The following is a 19,172-nucleotide window of genomic DNA, read 5'->3' as shown; positions in this document are numbered from 1 at the left end:
CTGAAGGCTCTAAGAGATAATTATCAAGTGAATTTGGGTGAGGGGGTTGAGATGGGGTCTCACTCTACAGTCCAGGCTAGCCTAGACAGAACTCAATATGTAACACAGGATGACATTTGATTTATGGAAATTCTCTTGTCTCAGCCTCCAAAGTACTGGGATTACAGATTTGTGACATCATGCTTGGCTGGATTTTAATTTTTTTAGATAGGGTTTTACTATGCTGCCTGAGCTGATCAAACAATCCTCCTATCTCAGTCTCCCAAGCAACCAGGATCTACAAATGGTGCTACCCTAGATAGCTCATAACTGGTAACTGTAAGCTTCCAAGATAAAGGTCCCAATTGGATTACTAACAAATAATCCAAACTCAATAGGCACATTAGGAAAAAAGCATACACACACATTCAGAACACTAAGAAATTTAGATCCTGATATTATCAAATATACACAGAGAACAAGAATCGGCAGAGTGTAGGTCCTTGGACAGGACTCCTATATTGAGGTCCACCCACCCAGGGCTCAGGGACCATTGTAGAAGAGGGGCCAGATAGATTGTAAGAGCCAGGGAGGAGGTATATGACCATACGGAAATGGTCCTACAGGCATTTGTATGGGACCCTTCTCATACAAACCTACAGCAACGGTGTCAGCATGCACAAGACCCAGGCAAACTTAGACAGACAAAAACCCAGCACAGAATTGTGGAAATGAACAGCAAGCCCCAAACTTAGTCAAAGAATTATTGGCAGCTAATTACTGCTGGGTCAGGAAGAGCTGATCTTTCTGACGCTCTGAAGAAAGACTCTAAGATAGGCTGACTAAACCCTGAGGGACATCTCAGGATACTAACTTTACTTAATAGACCTTAATACAAATGACAGAATGTATGAACTAAAGTGGTGGCACTATGGGAGGTGCCAAAGGGGAAGGGGAAGGGGAAGGGAACATAAAGATGACTTTATGTATGAAATACACAAAAACTCAATAAAAATTTATTTAATAAATAAATAAATAATAAATTTAATTAATAAACAGTTATGATGTACTTAATGAGTTCCAAACCATCCATAGAGAGCCTCCATCTCTCCATATATATGTATGGAGATACATACATATATTCAGATACATACATATATCCTGACAGATTTGAAGCAGAAATAGAGCTTTTGGAACAGAGATGTGGTCATTAAAAGTAAAACCTCAACAGGAAATCCAATGCAGAAGAAGATAAAATTACTGAACTAGAAGTTAAATACTGAGGAAGTAGTCAAAATGAAGCAGAAAAATGCCAGTCATGATGGCACAAGCCTTTAATCCCAGCACTCCAGGGTCAGAGGCAGGCAGACTGAGGCCAGCCTGGTCTACATAATGAGTTCCAGGTGGGCTTGGGTTAGGAGGCCCTGTCCAAAAAAAAAAAATGAAGCGAGAAAAAAAGAAACTAAAAAGAAAAGATCAAGCAGAAGTTATAAAGCTATGAAGAGTAAAATGACATTCTAACATCCATTTAATAAAAACTGGAAAGATAATAGAATGGGTAAGAGAATGTATTTAAAACACCAATAGCTAAGACATTTTCAGAGCTACTAAGTAGCGCAAATCTGCAGATACATGAAATGCACAATTAAAAACAGGACAAAAAAAAATAACCTGCAGAACACCAAACACAACCTTAGAATAAGTCCAGTTGTTTAGTAAAGAATGGCAAACATGCTGCCAGGCATGGTGGCGCACACCTACAGGACCAGCACTTGGGAGGCAGAGGCAGGCGGATCTTTGTGATTTCAAGGCCAGCCTGGTCTACATAGTGAGTTCCAGGACAGCTGGAGCTACAGGGAGATCCTGTCTCAAAAAGACAAAAAAAAAAAAAAAAAAAAAAAAAAAAAAAAGCAAACAAACAAAAAAAGAATGGCAAACACAAGAAGCAGCAGATGTCTTTCAATGGGATGGCACGCTCACAAAGCCATCTAGAAGGGCCTGCCAACTGGAATGGCAAGAGTGAAAAGCAGGCATTTGAGAGATAAAGTCAAGAGATTCTCAGCAAAGTAACTTAAGAAGAAGGCAAAGCTGATGAGAGGAAAGGTACAGAATGGAAGAAGGGGAAAGGAGGGAGGCATATGGTAACGATACATGACGTTAAGCAAATGCTACCAAGTTAACATCTGTCCAACTTTTATGATAACATGAAGAGCAGGAATACTGTCAAGAACATGTAAGCCCAGAAGGAGCGCATCCTCATTAGCTGGCCTATGAGTTTTATATTATTATTTTGGAAAGGACTTAGCATACTTTAAATGCTGACTGAGTTTTAAACTGAAAGGTGATTAGAAAAATGGAAATACAATAAAGAGAAAAAAAAAGAAGACTGAATGAGAATACAAATCAACAGAAAAGTCAATCCAAAAGAACAAAGGTTTGTGATGAAAATGAACCACACAGAGACTGTTAGATGGTATTTCAATAAACAAAACAGAAACAATTCCTTTGCCATGCAAGGAAAAGCCAACATGTGCATGCCTATAGTTCCAGCACTCGGGAGACCAGGGCAGGTGGATCACAGTTCAAGGCAGACTGAGCTACATAGCAAGACCCCAACCAAAAAAGAAAAAGGAAAATGAAGAAGAGGAAAAGGAGGGGAGGGGAGAGGAGAGGAAAGGGTAGGGGAGGGGAGGGAAAGAAAGGGAAGGGGTGGGAAGGGAAGGACATGAAAGGGGAGGAGAGGGGAGGGGAGAGAAGGAGTGGGAACAGAAGAAAGACTGGAGGAAAGGAAGGGAGGGGAGGGGGAAGGTACTGAAAGGTTTGTCTACATTGTGAGCTCTTCGCTAAGAATACTGAAAGAAAGGTCTCAATCTCACAATTCATTAAGAAAAGAAAATTAAAATATACTACCTCACACCTAACTAGAACGGCAACAAAAATACCAAGTGTTAGAGGGAAATGGGACCTCAGATGATCTGTAACAGATTCTCATAGCAGAATTTGCTTTAAAAATATAAATTCACTATAATTATATGCAACAGACAATTTCACAACACATCCAGGTAAAAAATGCAAGTTGTAAAATACTACATGGAATATACCATTTTTATCAAGCTCAAAAACAAGCATAATCTAGAAATATTTTGGGGGCATACAGACAGACATAAAAATCTGTGCTAGATTGGCAATCAACAGTGATGTAAAGACACTGTTTAGGTCATTCAGCTAGCTTTTATATTCTAGGTCAAGGTCTTTATTCCACCTCACTGGCACTCTGAGCACTGGCCTAGACAGCTCAACTGTAAGAAAGGTGGCATGCTTCCTAACTGTAATCTTCTGTGAGGCACCAATTGAAAGCAAGCCCATATCAAAGGTATCTGGCCCCAGATGACACCTTTGGGCCTTCCTGGAATCTTTCCCCTAGGGTTTTATGACTCAGGCATATAAGGTACATTTCCTGTACCCTTTGTCTTACTGCCTGGTCATATTGCCTGCCTCCTCCAATGGAGGAGCTGGCCTCTCCAACACTTTTCCTGACCCTCTCCAAATCATACTGTTCTTTCCTTAGTTGGATTTTCCCTCAGACACCCCAAAACCATGGAAACTCCCTCTACACCACCAGAACTGGACACTCAATCTCAGAACAAAGCAAGAGGAATTACAAGGTACTTCAGACACATGAATTTTTCCAGGACAACTGAAACACAGAATTTCACTTACCTATGCTGTCTTTTATACACCCAACTGTACCTTCTTGAAAGGCCACGACTTCTTCAGTCTCTGAAGTTTTGCCTAGAATAATAAAAGCAGGAAATGAGAAGAAGGAAGTCAACCAGAAGGAAACAAAGAGTCCACAGGGGGAAAAAAAAACTCATTTAGTCAGGTAAAAACCTGACATTAAGGGGAGAAAAGACCACCCAAATTAATGAAAATCTCTATCTTAGCCTAAGCCATTTCTTTATCTGTAACCAAATCTATGCATAGTACATTCATCTTTGTAGAAGAAATTCTTATTTACAAAGAGCATTCACATGCATTTCCTCACTGGAGCCTTATAATCATAATAGGAAAGTATTTTTAAATGCAGCAGCAGCTGAAGGTCCCAAAGGTTAGAGTGCTTTCCCCAAACTACTCAACTAACAAACATCAAAGAAATCAGAGGGCTGGGGATGTAGCTGTTGTACCAGTTGATAGAGAGCTTGCCCAGCATGACAATGCCTTGAGTTCAATTCCCAATGCTCCAAGAACTGTGGTGCATGCCTATAATCTCAGCACTTGGAAGATGTTAGAAATACATTTTCCTTCTTGCATTAGGTCTTCTGATCTGCTTTCTTAACTGACATACACAGAAGTGGTTTTGTCCACTAACTGACCAAGACACCACCAAAAAATGGTTTACTTAAGAAAACAGCCTAAAGGGTAGAAAATTTACACCAAGGCAATTAGGCAGTGCCTGTATCTTTCTTTATCGTGACTAAATTTTTTATTTAAAAATTTAAAAGTAATTTCAAATCGACAGCAAACTTGTAAAATAACAGTACAAAGAACACCCATGCAGTCTTTACCTAGATTCATTTACTATCGAGATTTAACCCATTTACCTAATCACTGACTTGCTCTCTTCCATACACACATCCAGCACTCTCACCCTCAGGCATATAGAGCTCAGTTTCATACATCATGGCCCTTTACTTTGAAAACTTCAGAAATTATTTCCCGAGAATAAGGATACTCTTATATAATCACAATGCAGTTATTAACCTTGGTGAAATTAATGTTGATACTTTAACCTACTCCATATTCAATTAGCATAATAATGATTTTTATAACATTTCTTTCCCTCCAATTCAGAATCCAGCCCAGGGTCAGGTATAACATTTAGCTGTCATTTCTGGAGCCACCTTGAACCTGAAACACACAACACTCCTCTGCCTCTATGACACTTGACTTCTGAAGAATGTGCATCTCCTTTATATTAATAGAATATTTCCATTTTGACTTGTCTGACATTTCCTCAGGCAATTCCTGATGATTCCGTTCAGCTTAGGTGTTCTCAGCCAGAAAACTCCCCGTCAGTGACGTAGTTCCCTGCCTATCACAGTCAAAGCTACTTAAGTCCATTCTGATCCAAACTAGTGTCCAATTCCTTTAATAAAAAGAAATTATTATATTTTCCCTTGCAACTAATAATTCACCTGGGGAAGACACTTTAAAACCATCCAAATGTATTGTCCCATTTCAAAATTTTCCTGTATAATCCCAACATTCAGGAAGTTGTGGTAGGAGGATCATGAGTTCAAGGCCAATCTAGGCTACATTGCAAACTACTAAGATGAAAACAGAACAGAGGAAGAGGAGCAGGGGAGAAGAAAATTTTCCCTAAATTTAGCAGCTATTGGTGATGTTTGCATACTACAAACTTGGTACTGTAACAGCTCCAGCACACTGACACCAATTTCCCACCACATTACTGTTCATTATCAGCATTCTACACCATTTATCCATCTACTTACGTAATTATGTCTAGTTCAAATACATAGAATCCCGCTTTTCTTACGACACATCTCTACTTCAGTCCTTGCTGTATGTGGGTACTCAGATTCAGCATCTGAGAACCTGTTCAATCCACCTTCTCTATCTTTTGACAAATAATTTTTTTCCGTTATTTCTTGGCTTTCTCACATTAAGAAACATTTGGAGCTCATCTTGTATCTGTCCTGTCTCTGTCCTGGATGAAGTCACTCCTCCAGAAAGCCCTGGGTCATTTCAGGGAACAGCAGTGGAGCCCAAAATCTATGATGACTGATTTCCAGTCACTGGCAGCTTCATTTTCATTTAAAATATGGGTCATTATGAAGTAGACAGATCAAGGGGGCTCAGTTCGGTTGTCAAAGCTAAGTTACCAGTAGATCTCAATTCTGCTAGGCCTAGTCCTATATTTGATTTAGATGGGCCCATTTCAAATGTAGCCCTGGTCCTAGCTGTGGCCTTCCTCTAAGATACTGTCCTTATTCCTTGCATGTGGCCTCTCCAATTTGTTGACAGAATGGCTAAGACACTCAGGACTGGGAACGCTGTCAGTAACATTCAGCTTCTGCATCACCATTCTGTTCACAACCCAGAAGCAGCTGCTCTCAACTAGACATCACCTTGTGAAGGTCTCAGCCCTTCACCACTTCCTTCCACCATCTTGCTGTGCAAATTTCAGCCTCAGCAGCCCTGAACTATAGATCTGCCCTCTCCATGCTATGAGATCGCAGGTCTGCCAGGGCTCGCTACATCATACCTTGGCAAGAAATGAACACAAGTCAAACACCAGGGTGAGCATGCCAGAGCACCCTCATGTGACTGTCTTCTCTTATGGGTCACAGTCCTGGCTGCCTGCTGTCCACTGCCAGTGGCCTAACAGATAGAAAGTTCCTATTGGCTACTTAGTGTAGGAATGCAAAATCAGCCCCAACTGCCTTTCTTTTTCTCTTCATGCCTTAAACATTAAGTAAGGCTACACCAGGGAGGTTAAAGAATCAAATTTTTTGGCATATTTTAATAATGTTTTTAAAGCATTCCAAAGAAAGTCATATCCTAACAGTCTCAAATATTTACTTGTACTACAACCCTGCATATTAAAAATACTCTCTAGAACTGAAGCCATTCCAGATGAGACACAAAGAAACATCTCTCTTCCTTCTAGAAAACTGACACTCACTGACTTCATGAGGCTGACTGGCCATTACCCTGACACAGCTATATTTCCATGACTCCCTCTAAGTAGCACAGCAAAGCACTCTAACCAAAACAGTGAAAGTGGGTTGCTGTTGTTCTTTTCCTTGTTTATGGCACATACTTAGCAGTGAAGACTCTTCATGTGAATTATTTTCTGATGCCTTTCTATTTTTCACTACTCTATCTCTATAGAGAATGAGAAAGTAATGGGGGTGGGGAGAAACCTGCAACCCCAGACACAAAGGTAACTGAGAGAAATTTGGCTGAAGAGAAGGAGGGAGAGGAGGAAGATGAGGAAGAGGAGTAGAAGGAAGAACAGGATGAGGAGGGGAAGAAGGGGAGGAGGGGAAGGGGGAGGAGGAGGGGAAGAGGGGAGGAGGAGGAGGAGGTGGTGAAGGGGGAGGAGGAGGGGAAGAAGGGGAGAAGGAGGAGGAGGAGAAGAAGGGGAAGGGGAGGAGGAGGAGGAGGAGGTGGTGGTGAATGGGGAAGAGGAGGGGAAGAAGGGGAGGAGGAGGAAGAGAAGAAGGGGAGGAGGAGGAGGGAGGGGGAGGAGAAGGGGAAGAAGGGGAGAAGGAGGAGAAGAAGGGGAGGAGGAGGAGGAGGAGGACGAAGAGGAGGAGGAGGAGGAAGAAGGAGGGGAAGGAGGAAGAGGAATGCTATTTTCACCACATGCTGTAAGGACACTGCAATTACAGGAAAATAGAGAACAGTTCTTTACTTGCCCAGGTCAGATCTTCATTCAGTACATGCACATGCACACGGGTGCCACAGCAATGGACAGCGTCTTACTATTTCCTGAGCAGATTTCTCTCCACCTGAGAACCCCACACTGCAGCCCATCTACCTCATTTTCTGAAAAGGAGTCCATGCACCAGAGGCCTTGCCTTTTATTGGCCTTGCTTTAGATGGCCCAGAACTTAAAAGTGAGCATGATAGAAACACAGTGCTACCCATCTACCCTCCTCTGCTCCTGGCCTTCTCCATCCTCAAGGAATTTTTAGACCAGTCATCTCAGAGTATAGCCACTGTGGAACTGTTTCCACAAGTCAGCACAGACCCACCTCCACACAGCTTCTTCTTTGGGTCCCTATTTCCCAGGAATTGAGTGGGAGCCCCTGGGCTGATAAAGCAAGACCTCTGTGATCTGTCCCTGCCTGCCCTTCCATGAATCTCCCCTTACTTCATGCTCCATTTCTCATGAAAAACCCATAGCCTTTTTCATGAAACATCTTTCTTTAATTTTTGCTCTTGGCTAAATCACTGGGGCATGACAACCTTGGGAAGCTTTTCATGATCACCATCTGAAGCTGGGTTAGTGCCAGCACTTGGCCACCTTTATAATAAATAAATGTGTAGCTGTACTGATCACTTACGATGTGCTTGAGTATGGATGAGCACTAGGTCTCCCACAGATTCTATAAAGTAGGTGCAATTTGGCAAGGAGGTATCACAACATCCTGGTGCCACATAGCTGGGGAGTGGCAGAGCCAAAGAGCGCACATGAATCTCATCACCAACAACATGAAATATTCTTGGCTTAAAAATTAGCAGTATACTGAAAAATACAAGGAAAAGACCCAGGAGGTCCACAGTGACCCCACCACAACACTAAAGGGTAACAGTAAGGTGGAGCTCATCCAAACCCTTCATTGATGACTGATACTCATACACTAGGCTTATGTATAATTCTCAGAATACAGGCTACAGGAAAATACTATGACCGGGAGATAGGACATTTCTTTAATACCCAGTAATATACATGCAAATCAAGCAAAAAAGGTAGAAATTAAAACGCTTCTTACTTGGGGGTATGAAATTCACAAGGAAAATTTAATCTAGGTGGAAAAAGAAAAAGGAAAAATCCATTAATGTTTAACAAATATTTGACATCACTTTTAGCATTATTCTTATTCTGTTCTGTGATAAGCAGTAGATAGAATTTTCCCATTTGCAATGACAGAAAATAAAGAGACAAGTAAATAAATTACTCAATCTTTAACACAAAGTATGAGGGTATTAGCTTCAATACAAGGACTTTCCTCAAAACAGGATTTTCTTTCCCTTTTTAAAAAGATTTATTTTTATTTTATGTGTATGAGTGTCTGCATGTATGTAAGTACACCACATGCATGCCTGGTGCCCATATAAGTCAGAAGAGGGCACTGGACCCCTAGAACTGGAGCTACAGACAGTTGTGAGCTGCCATGTGGTGCTGAGAAGCAAACCCAGGTCCTTTGTAAGAACAGCAAGTGCTCTTAACTGCTGAGCCATCTCTCCAGTCCCCAGAATAAGAATTTTAAACTAAGGAATGTGTAGTTTATATACCCACAATAAAATAGCTATATTAATGACATATATCTAAACTTCCATACTAATATTCAAGTAGGACATGTGATTGTGCCTAATGGAAGTTAGGGTAATAATAGATAAACATGACTAATTATTGAAATATTTAACCATAAAACACTAAGACTTGAGGAGAAGTCCCAGCTCTGCTGGTCCTATAGAAATCTCCCTGCCTCACAGCACAACTTCCTATCAAGAGTAACACACATAAAATTTGCAACTGTGAAAGGGTATCATATCTGCCTTGTGAGATTCAAGGATGAATTCAATATGCTAACTGAAAACATTAGTGTGCACCTGTTACATAGCAAGTACTTAATAAACCTTATCTATTGATATTGGCAAATACTTTTGAGATGACTCTGGTCAAGATGTTCAATCCCTGATTCTATTCAAGCCAAGAGAAATAAGGCAAATATAATTTCAAGATGAAAAAGAACAGGCAATATGTTCAACCATGCAACTAGACCATATCTATCAACTGTCTCAACAGTCTCACAAAGCACCCACCAAGTGCACAGCACTGGGGTGGGGACAGTAAAGACAAAAACAGCACTGAGAGCTATGATCAGAGGATAATACTGTTGTATCATTATCCATACACTGTAGCTGAATATTCACTGTATGTGATACTTGAAATATCGTGTCTGTGTGATGCTTATAAATGTGTATGTTTGTTCTTTCAATCCTCACAGCAACCATTACTGACCACCCTCAATTTACAAATAAGAACCTGAGCCAACAAGAGAAAATGTAACTTGTCCTGGGTTACCCAGCTGGGATTTCACTCCAGGTTGTTCAATTCCAGACTCAGAGTCTTAAGCTTCTAAGCACTTGATAAACTGTCTCTCCCCAGAATGGTGCACTGTGAAAGAATGTGAGCCACACACACCTCTCCCCCAACTGCAAACAGGGCAAAGCATGGACAAGCTGTGCTGTCTTGACACACACACACACACACACACACACACACACACACACCAGAAGAACCAAATCCTTTAACTGCAGTATGGGTTTAAGCACACCATAGCAACCGAGGCTGAAAGTCCAAAAGACATTTCCTGGGCCATTTTCTCTGCCACTTAACACATGTTGAAGGGGAAAAAAATGGGTAAGATCTGCATTTGACATGCTCGTGGACTGGAAGAAGTCATATTGTAAAAATGGATATTGTACCAAAGCAACCTACAAGGCAATCTCCATTAAAATCCCAATGTCATTCTTCACAGAAAAAAAAAAACAAAAAACAAAATAACTATCTTAAAATTCGCATGGAAGCACAAAGGATGTCCCCTCCAAATACCCAGATCAGCCCTAAACAAATACAACAATGCTGAAAGTTTTATAATAACAGGTTTCAAATTGTATCACAGAGCCATAGTAATGAAAACAGCATAGTCCTGGTACAAAGACATGTGGATGAATGGAGTAGAAAATCCAGACATAAATCCACTCAGCTACAGCCATCTGACTTCTGACCAAGATGTCAAAAATACACTTTAGAGAAAAGACAATCTCTTCAGTCCTGGAAAAACTGAGTATCCACATGTAGAAGAATGAACCAGATCCTAATCTTTCACCCTGAAAAAAATTAACTTCAAGTGGAACAAAGACCTGAAACTTTCAAACTGTCAGAGAAAAACACTTTATGATATAGGCATAAGAAATCAATGTGGAGAATTCTCAAAAAAACTAAAAATACATCTACCACATGACCCGGTTATACCACTCTTTGGCATATACTTACTACAGAGATACCTGCTCAGTCATGTTTACTGCCACCCTTTTCACAATAACTAGGAAAGGGAAACAACCTAAATGTTCCTTGCCTGATGAATGAATAATGAAAATATGAAACATTTACACAACTGAGTTCTATTCCACTGTTTAAAAAAATGAGATCATGAAAATTTGCAGGTAAATGATGGAATGAAAAGTGTCACACTGAGTGAGGTAACACAGACAGAAAAACAAGGGAAGCATGTTCTCTCATTTGTAGATTTAGCTCCAAATCTTCAAATGTCAATATATATCTGAAGTAACTGCAGGAGCCAGGAAAGTAAAAAGGAACTATGGGAGGAGACAGGAAGAAGGAGCTAGAGCACAGGGGGAGGGGGATATAGAAGGACACAGGCATTATAAGAGAGAAATGGGGAAAACACGGGGTATTTTAACTGGGGAAGGAGAACAATACAGAAAGAGAGGGAAAAAGAGATAAATAATACTTAGATAATATGACAAGTCATAGGGAAAATGCATTCTTTCATAAGTCTACTGAAAAATGCTTATATAATATATAAGCGCATGTGTACAGCTGAAGGCTCTATAACAAAAATCACAGTGCCAGGCAAGGGAAATCTCACTTTGAGGTGTTGGTCAGGGTAGTCCAAGAGACTCCCCAAATAATATAGGCTATTGCCATAGCCTTTTGCTGCCCCCCAGAACCTGAAGGTAAAATCCTACTGCTGAAAGCACAACACACTGGACAAAAGACTTGACAACTGAGCTGGAATTAACCTGGCTGCCTCCTCCCTGAAGAGTAGCTCTCATAGTATCAGAAGGTATTATGCAAGCTACCAAGGGAGAAAACCAATCACAATTAATGGTCCGTCCTAGCTGTAAAGCCCATAAACCACAACAATGACCAGCCCAGAAAATTATCTCTACTGCTGCAATCCTGGCACTTTTATCTTTGGGGTAATCAACAGCTGTCTGATTGAACTTAAGGCCTGCTTAACAGTAGGGAATTCATGCATGGTACTGTAAACATAGCCAAGAACACATGGTTGGAGGGGTCACAGACCCTAAAAGAACCTACTACTGCCACTTTCTTAGACTAATTTCTAAATGTGTTCTTATATTCACAGACAAGTATAGCTCTCACCATTCATCAAAGAAGCATCTATTTACAACAGATGGAGACTATTATAAAGTTCCACAATTTGTCAAAACACGTAGAATTGACTGTGGGGGACTCAGCCCTAACTGATACATCTACAATGAAGCCTCTACATCCAGGGCTCAGAGAACATCACAGAAGAAGCAACGGAAAGATTCTAAGAGTCAGAGGAAAAAGATGCCTGCTGCTTGTTAATGCACTGTAGACATGATAGAAAAGCTGAACCCATAAACTCTCCACAGTATGGCAGCCTAACAAGATTTACATAAGGACAAAGGACACATTTGACATGCAAATGTGGATGGGGACATTTCACAGCGGTCCCACCTCTAGAAGAAGAGCTACAGGCAATCAATGGATACTGAGGAAGGGAGACTCAGTTTTCTCCAGGGACTACTAGTTCGCTGATAGGTTATCTATGGTCGAGCCTAAACACATGTATACGTGAGCACTAAATAGACTCACTGCATATGTCTGTCCATGTACATTTATAAATATATGTATGTGTAACAATAATCAAAGAAGAGGACAAGAAACTGAGGGGGACATGGGAAGAGTTGGAGGGAACTAGGAGACACAAATATAAAACTCATGCATGAAATACTCAAAAAATAAAAAAACAATAAATATATAAATCTTTAAAAATATATAGGCACAAGTAATGAGTTTCTGAATAAAGCTTCAATTGCTAAGGAAATAAATACAACAATTAGTAAGTGGGAGATCGTGAAATTAAAAAGCTTCTGTACAGCAAAAGAAACAGCTAAACTTGTAAACAGACAGTATACAGAATGGGAGAAAATTTTTGCTAGCTATACATATAGACCATTCAAAGAACACAAAAATCCAAACAACAAAAAATCCAAAAGTCCAGAGGCTCTAGAAATGACCTTCTGCATAAGCATGAGGGTCTGAGTTCAGATTCCTAGTTCCCACATAAAAATTAGTTGTGATGGTACATATCTGTAACCCCAGCATTGGGGAAAGCGGGGACAGAACAGGTGGCTCCCTGGAGTCCACTGACCAGTCAATCTAGTCAAAGAGATGAGCTCAAGCTCAGTTAGAAACCCTGTCTCAAAAAATAAAGTGGAAAATCATATAATGTCAGCCTCCAGCTTCCACAATGTGCAAGCACACATGTGCACATGCACATATACTCATGGATACACACTCATGAACACATATACATTAATATACCACACACACAAAAAGAAGAAATCAAACAATGAAATCAAAACATGGGTTAGTAAAATGCACAAACAATATAAAAAAGATTAAATACAAATGGCAGCTAAACATGAAAAAATGTTCAACCTCACTTGTCAGAGAAATGCAAATCAAAGCTACACTAATCTAGGATAGTGACACAAGTCTTTAATCCCAGCTCTCGGGGGGGGCAGAGGCAGGTGGATCTCTGTGAGACAGAAGCCAGCCCGGTCTACATAGCATGATCCAGGCCAGCTTGGGATATAGGGAGACTATGTCAAAAAAATAAATAAATAAACACTATACTGAGATGCCATTTTACCCCAGTCAAAATGGCAGTCCCCAAGGAAACAGCAGCAAATGCTGGCGAGCATAAGGACAAAAGGGAACCTCCATATACTGCCCTTGGAATGTAAATTAGTCAAGGTGCTATAGAAATAGATATGGTGGTTGCTCAAAAAACTAAAAATAGATTTTCCAAATGACCCAGGTATAATATTCCTGTGTATTTGCCTGAAGGACTCCAAGTCAGTATATAACAGAAATACATGCACATCAGCATTTACTACAGCACTATTCAGTGTTTATTGCAGCTAAGATATGGAACCAACCTATGCCAGTTCCAACAACAGAAAGAATAAATTAAAAGACTGTGTCATATATTCAGAGTGGAATTTTTTCTGACATACAGAAGAATGAAGTTACATCATATTCATGAAAATGGATGCAAGTGGCGATAATCATGTTAACAAATTAAGTCTAAAACAAGCATTTTATGTTTTCTTTCATTTGTGGTCCCTAGACTTTATGTAGTTACATAAAATCATGTATGTGTATGTAAAGTTAATGCAGAAGTGAAATCACCTATGGGAACAAAGGGGGCAAACGGGAGGGAAGGGCAAGAAAATGGAGAGGGTGCAAGGGGTATGTTCAAGGTACAATATACACCTGTGTGAAAAAAACTTTAGATTTTTTTTAAAGCCTGGGCTTTGAAGTCAAACATGCCTTCACTGTAAGGATGGCATAAGATAATTTCTATAAAGACCTTAGTTGTAGTACCTAAAACTAAGCATCAGGTAATATATATACTCACACACACAAGTGTTACTGTTCTGCTTCAAGACCTATTCTAAGCCATACAGGCACAGTAGCAAATAGACAGGATTCAATCTATGAAACAGGTGAAATTTATAGGCCCTGAATAAAATATGTATGAATTTATAGGATCTGAATAAAATAAGCATGGTCTATTAAAACTGAATAAAAATCAAGACGCTGGAGAGTAAGGAAGGCTTTCATGTTAAGAGGTACAAATTCATTGTGTTTGAGGGCCCATTTGGTCCTTCGTCCTGCAATAGGCACTTCACAGCTATTATCCAATCTTCAAAATTACTCAGGGTTCATCAAATGATCTGATTTTACAGATGAGGACTCTTAGTCTCTCAAGGCATAAGTGAATGGGTTCCAGGTCACACCACCAATGTTTCAGGGACTGCTGTTTAAAATTGGCGATCCACAGGCAAAGCCATCATGGACAAAACCATGGGGGAGGCGCACAGGCATTCCACAAAATCTCCCTTGGCACCAATCAGAAATTCATTGGGCAACATTCAAACCCATCCATCTCTACAGAGCTCATTCTACAAGCCAGAGCATCCTTAACACAAGTGGCCAAGCCAATGACTCTCAAATTTGTTTATGGATTTCTATGTGTCACCTAGCCTCAAGAAAAAAGACAGCAATGACAAAGTTCACTGGGTAAATTCTAAGACCTAATTACTGCTAAGATTTCAGGATATAAATGCCTGAGAGAACAGTCTATGCGTACATTACTGTTATGTCCTTAGCACAATATACTGACTGCCAGCCTTCAATAAATGTAGATGGATGGTCACCCCCAGCTACCAAACAAAGAGGTTAAGAGGAAAAGGTATGAAAGGCAGCCTGAGTATCAACTGCCCTTCAGGGAGGGCTCAGACTGAACTCCTCTTTGGAACTTAATAGTCATGGAAATGTGAGGTTGGATTATTATTAGTATTACTGTTCCGATGTTTTGCTGTTGTATATGCATGCTGTCTGTGGGTACACTTGCCATAGTGTACACACATATGGAGGCCAAAGAACAAACTTTGTGGGGTCAGTTCTCTGCTTCTACCTTTGTGTGCATCCTGAGACTTGACCTCAGCACGGCAAGTACATTTACCCACTGGGTCATTTCACCAGTCCCTATTATTATTATTATTTTTAAATGAACAAATTTTACACTGCAAGATAAAAATGTCCCCCAATCCCCTTTGACTATTCAAAATATTTGCCAATATTTTGAAATCCCTACAGTTCCAAAAATGTCTTCTAATGTACTATTTCAGAAGTATTAATCATATGTGAAAAACAACCTACTACTAGCACTGTGCTTGATACAGCAGGCACAAAAGAATAAGGCCAGCTAGTTTACTGAAGAGAGAACACAACAAATAATGATAATACCATATAATTAGTGCTTTGGGCAAAGTAGGGGAGAGTGCGGAGGAGATAATGATTAGTCCTGCTTATGCTTCAACCCCACTTAGTAAGGAAGAAGGCTTTTCCCTAATGACCTTTGCAATTTCCTTGTCCAATTTCAATTATCTTTAAAGTAAACACCATCCCAACCCATCTCCTCACGGCCACTGCTCAGTCACCATCCACACTGCACACTTCCTTAACAGACTCTAATTAATAAGCAAGGTTTGAAATTAATGATCAGCCACACTGTAGCACATAACTATTCAACTAAGTTTTAACAGATTTTTTTTGCCCCTAGATATTTCTACAAAATCTCTGGCCACAGCCAGGGGTGGTGGCCATGCCTTTAATCCCAGCACTCAGGAGACAGAGACAGGTAGATCTCTGTGAGTTCTAGGCCAGCTGGGGTGACAGGGAGACTGTGTCTCGAAAAGATTAAAAAGTAAAATCTCAGGTCTTCCTACAGCGAATTAATATGCTACATGTTTCTCTATTCAAAACTCTTAAAAACACAGTCAAATGTATGATTTATCTAACATTAAGACAGCAACATTTAAAAGTTCATGTTGGGCCTAGGGAGATGGTCTAGAGGCTAAAGCATTTGCTATTCAAGCATAAGGACCAGAGTTCAGAACCCCCAGCAACATATAAAAGGCAGGTGGATGTGGTGACTTGTCTATAATTCCAGTGCTTGAGAGGCAGAGTGGGTTCAGCAAGAGACTCTGCCTCAGTAAATAAACGGGAAAACAACCAAGGAAGACACCTGAAGTCAGCCCCTGGCCTCAACACACATGAAGGTGCACCCTCACATACTCACATACATACACCTACACACACAAGCATGCCACACACATACAAATGAAATAAATAAATAAAAGTTCCTGTTAAGCTATAACTTATTTATTTAATTATTTAATTAATTTGACCTTAATTTAACAGACTGATTTCTGAAAACATACAATAAAGAACACACACACACATACACACACACACACACACACACACATATTCTTAGAATAGCCAAAAATAGCCAAGTTATAAAATAAAGAAAACTAATTTCTCAACAGCAAACTGTTGGTGTGACTTCACATTAAAATTATTTCTAATTATCTGATAAGAGAAAGGGAAATGGAGCAGGCCACATAATTCTGATAAAAGTTAGACTATAAATGGGGTTTTCTCCCTAAGCACTGAGAAACAGCATTCCTTTTTAACAGTAATTAGATATGCAAAAGCAGGTGTCACGTGGTTGCTTATACTTTTACTAAAAAGCTGTGAGCATATAACCTCAGGAAAGGGGCTATGGAAAGGATTAAGTTTTCTAAACTTTAGCACTATTCAAAAAGCTTTCATTCCCCGTGCCAGGACAGGCACTATTTACAAGTCACCTACTTGTTAAAGGGTTTGTTATTAGTGAAGTTCCCACAATCACACAACCAGAAGTGGAACAGCAGTCCTGAAGTGTGCACATGGGTTCACATCACAATTTTGTTTCATTTTTTACTGAATTTTTACTAATTTTATATAAAACACCTTGATCATATTTAGATCTCCTCCCTCATCTGTACCTCTCATAGCCACCCCCCCCATGCTGAATTTCGTGCATTCTTTTATGTATGATAAGATCTATTGAACCAAGTTTGTGTTCCCAAATGTCCCTTAGTGTAAGTCCATCCAGTGGAGCCTGGTCAACCTACGTAGTGTCCCTCCATTAAAGAAAACCAACTCTCATCCTCATATTTTCTTTAATTTTATTTAAAATTTTTTTTTATGTATATGAGTGTATTGCCTGCATGTATGTAAGCGAACCTGTGTCATGTGATGCCCATGGAGGCCAGAGAGCGCACCAGATTCCCTGGAACTGGAGTTACAGACGATTGTTAGTTGCCATGTGAATGCTGTACATCAAACCTGGGTGCTCAGCAAGAGCAGCTAGTGCTCTTAAAGGCTGGGCCATCTGTCCAGCCCCATCATGCTCATATTTTTAAAGGAGCATACATATTATCTTTTTGTACATTAGTCGCTTTGATCAACTTTTATTTTTCTTTTTAAAAAGATGTTATTCTGCTTATAATTATGTGTATATGTGTGTGCATGTGTCTCTATTTGGCTATGTGCACATATGAGTACAGGTGCCAGTGGAATCCAGAAGAAAACATCAAATCCCCTGGTGCAGGACTCACAGGCAGTTGTGAGCCACCTATGTGAGTGCTGGGAACTGAACTCAGATCCTCTGGAAGAACAGCACTTGCTCTTAAGTTTGGAGCCATCTCTCTAGCCAAACTTTTATTTTGCTTAACAGTAACAAGCTATTTTATTGGTCATACTTTCTAGATCTGTTTTTCATTAGAAATTCACCTATCTTTAAATTCTAAGTAGATCCTAATCAATTAAAAAGCATCTTTACTGGGGCTGGAGAGATGGCTCAGTGGTTAAGGGCACTGACTGCTCTTGCAGAGGACCAGAGTTTGATTCCCAGCACCCACATGGCAGCTATGAATGGTCCTTAACTCCAGTTCCAGGGGAATCTAAAGCCCTCTTCAGACCTCTGCGGCACTGCAGGACACGGGTGCACTCATACATTCAGGCAATATACTCATACACATAAAATTAAAATATTAATAAAATATATTAAGAAAAAAAACCATCTTTATACCTCCCTTTACTTCCCTGGGCTGCAAAGCCTCTGGGCAGTCTGGTGCCAGCACCTTTCCTGGTCCCCAGGAGCCCTCTGGACCAGGTCCCACCCTCATATCCCTTTGCTTCCCTGGATAGCACAGCCACCAATTTCCAAGGACCAACATCTATCCTGAGCCCTTCTCCCAAGCCAGGCCAGACCCCAAATTCTTGAGGGCAGCATCTTTCCTAGATGAACCTACACCTTAGGAGAAAGCCTGATATCATCTGAGCCTCATCTCACTTGGGCCTCTGTGGGAACTCCTGAAGACAAAAGCAATTAGGCCACTCCAATATAAAATCAAAAGAGAGAACCTGAAGCCTAGACCAAGCAGCTTTTCATGCCCAACAAGTAAACCACAAAGGCACATAAAGTTTACAGAAACAAGAAGATCTAAACTAAACTTAGGAAGACTTGAGTCTCACATAAGAATCAGAAGCTATAAAAGAAATCAACATGTCAAAATCACAGAGAAAAAATAATAACATGAAAAACCAAAATAACATATCCCCACCAAATACCAATAGTCCTCTAGAGGAGTACAATGAGAACCCCCTAGAGATAATGAAGGACATGGAAATCAAAAGAACAATTATAAACATGATAAAAGAATTCAGTGAATTTAAAGAACATACAAAGAAATCGAAGAACTGAAGGGAGATAGGAATAAACTTCAGAATGAATTCATAAAAGAGTCAGAAATATTGAAGACTAAGGCAAAATGAAGAAGGAAGTGAAACACTCAGTAAGCCAATTAGAGACAACAGGAGAAAGCTTCACCAATAGGATGAATGAAATGGAAAACAGAGTATCAGGACTGGAAGATAAAGTGGACGA

At 40.1% G+C, this 19,172-nt stretch overlaps 1 protein-coding gene across 16 annotated transcripts in view; it reads right to left on the bottom strand.

The window, feature by feature from the left end:
• Positions 1 to 19,172, bottom strand: part of Sgms1 (sphingomyelin synthase 1) — a 323,387-nt gene that overhangs the window by 183,376 nt on the left and 120,839 nt on the right. For 10 of the 16 annotated variants that reach the window (XM_029565804.1, XM_008837859.3, XM_029565801.1 and 7 more), the window contains one exon: positions 3,700 to 3,771. The gene's annotated coding sequence lies outside the window, so the exon portion shown is untranslated. Of the gene's footprint in view, positions 1 to 3,699; positions 3,772 to 8,504; positions 8,538 to 19,172 lie in introns of all 16 variants that reach the window. The other 6 variants (XM_029565807.1, XM_029565796.1, XM_029565809.1 and 3 more) reach the window with 1 other exon arrangement.

The sequence above is a fragment of the Nannospalax galili genome, unplaced genomic scaffold (genome assembly GCF_000622305.1).
Source record: "Nannospalax galili isolate Female #2095 unplaced genomic scaffold, S.galili_v1.0 scaffold498, whole genome shotgun sequence".
NCBI lineage: Eukaryota > Metazoa > Chordata > Mammalia > Rodentia > Spalacidae > Nannospalax > Nannospalax galili.
The sequence above is the reverse complement of the archived record's forward strand: the minus strand, read 5'-3'. Positions and strand labels throughout refer to the sequence as shown.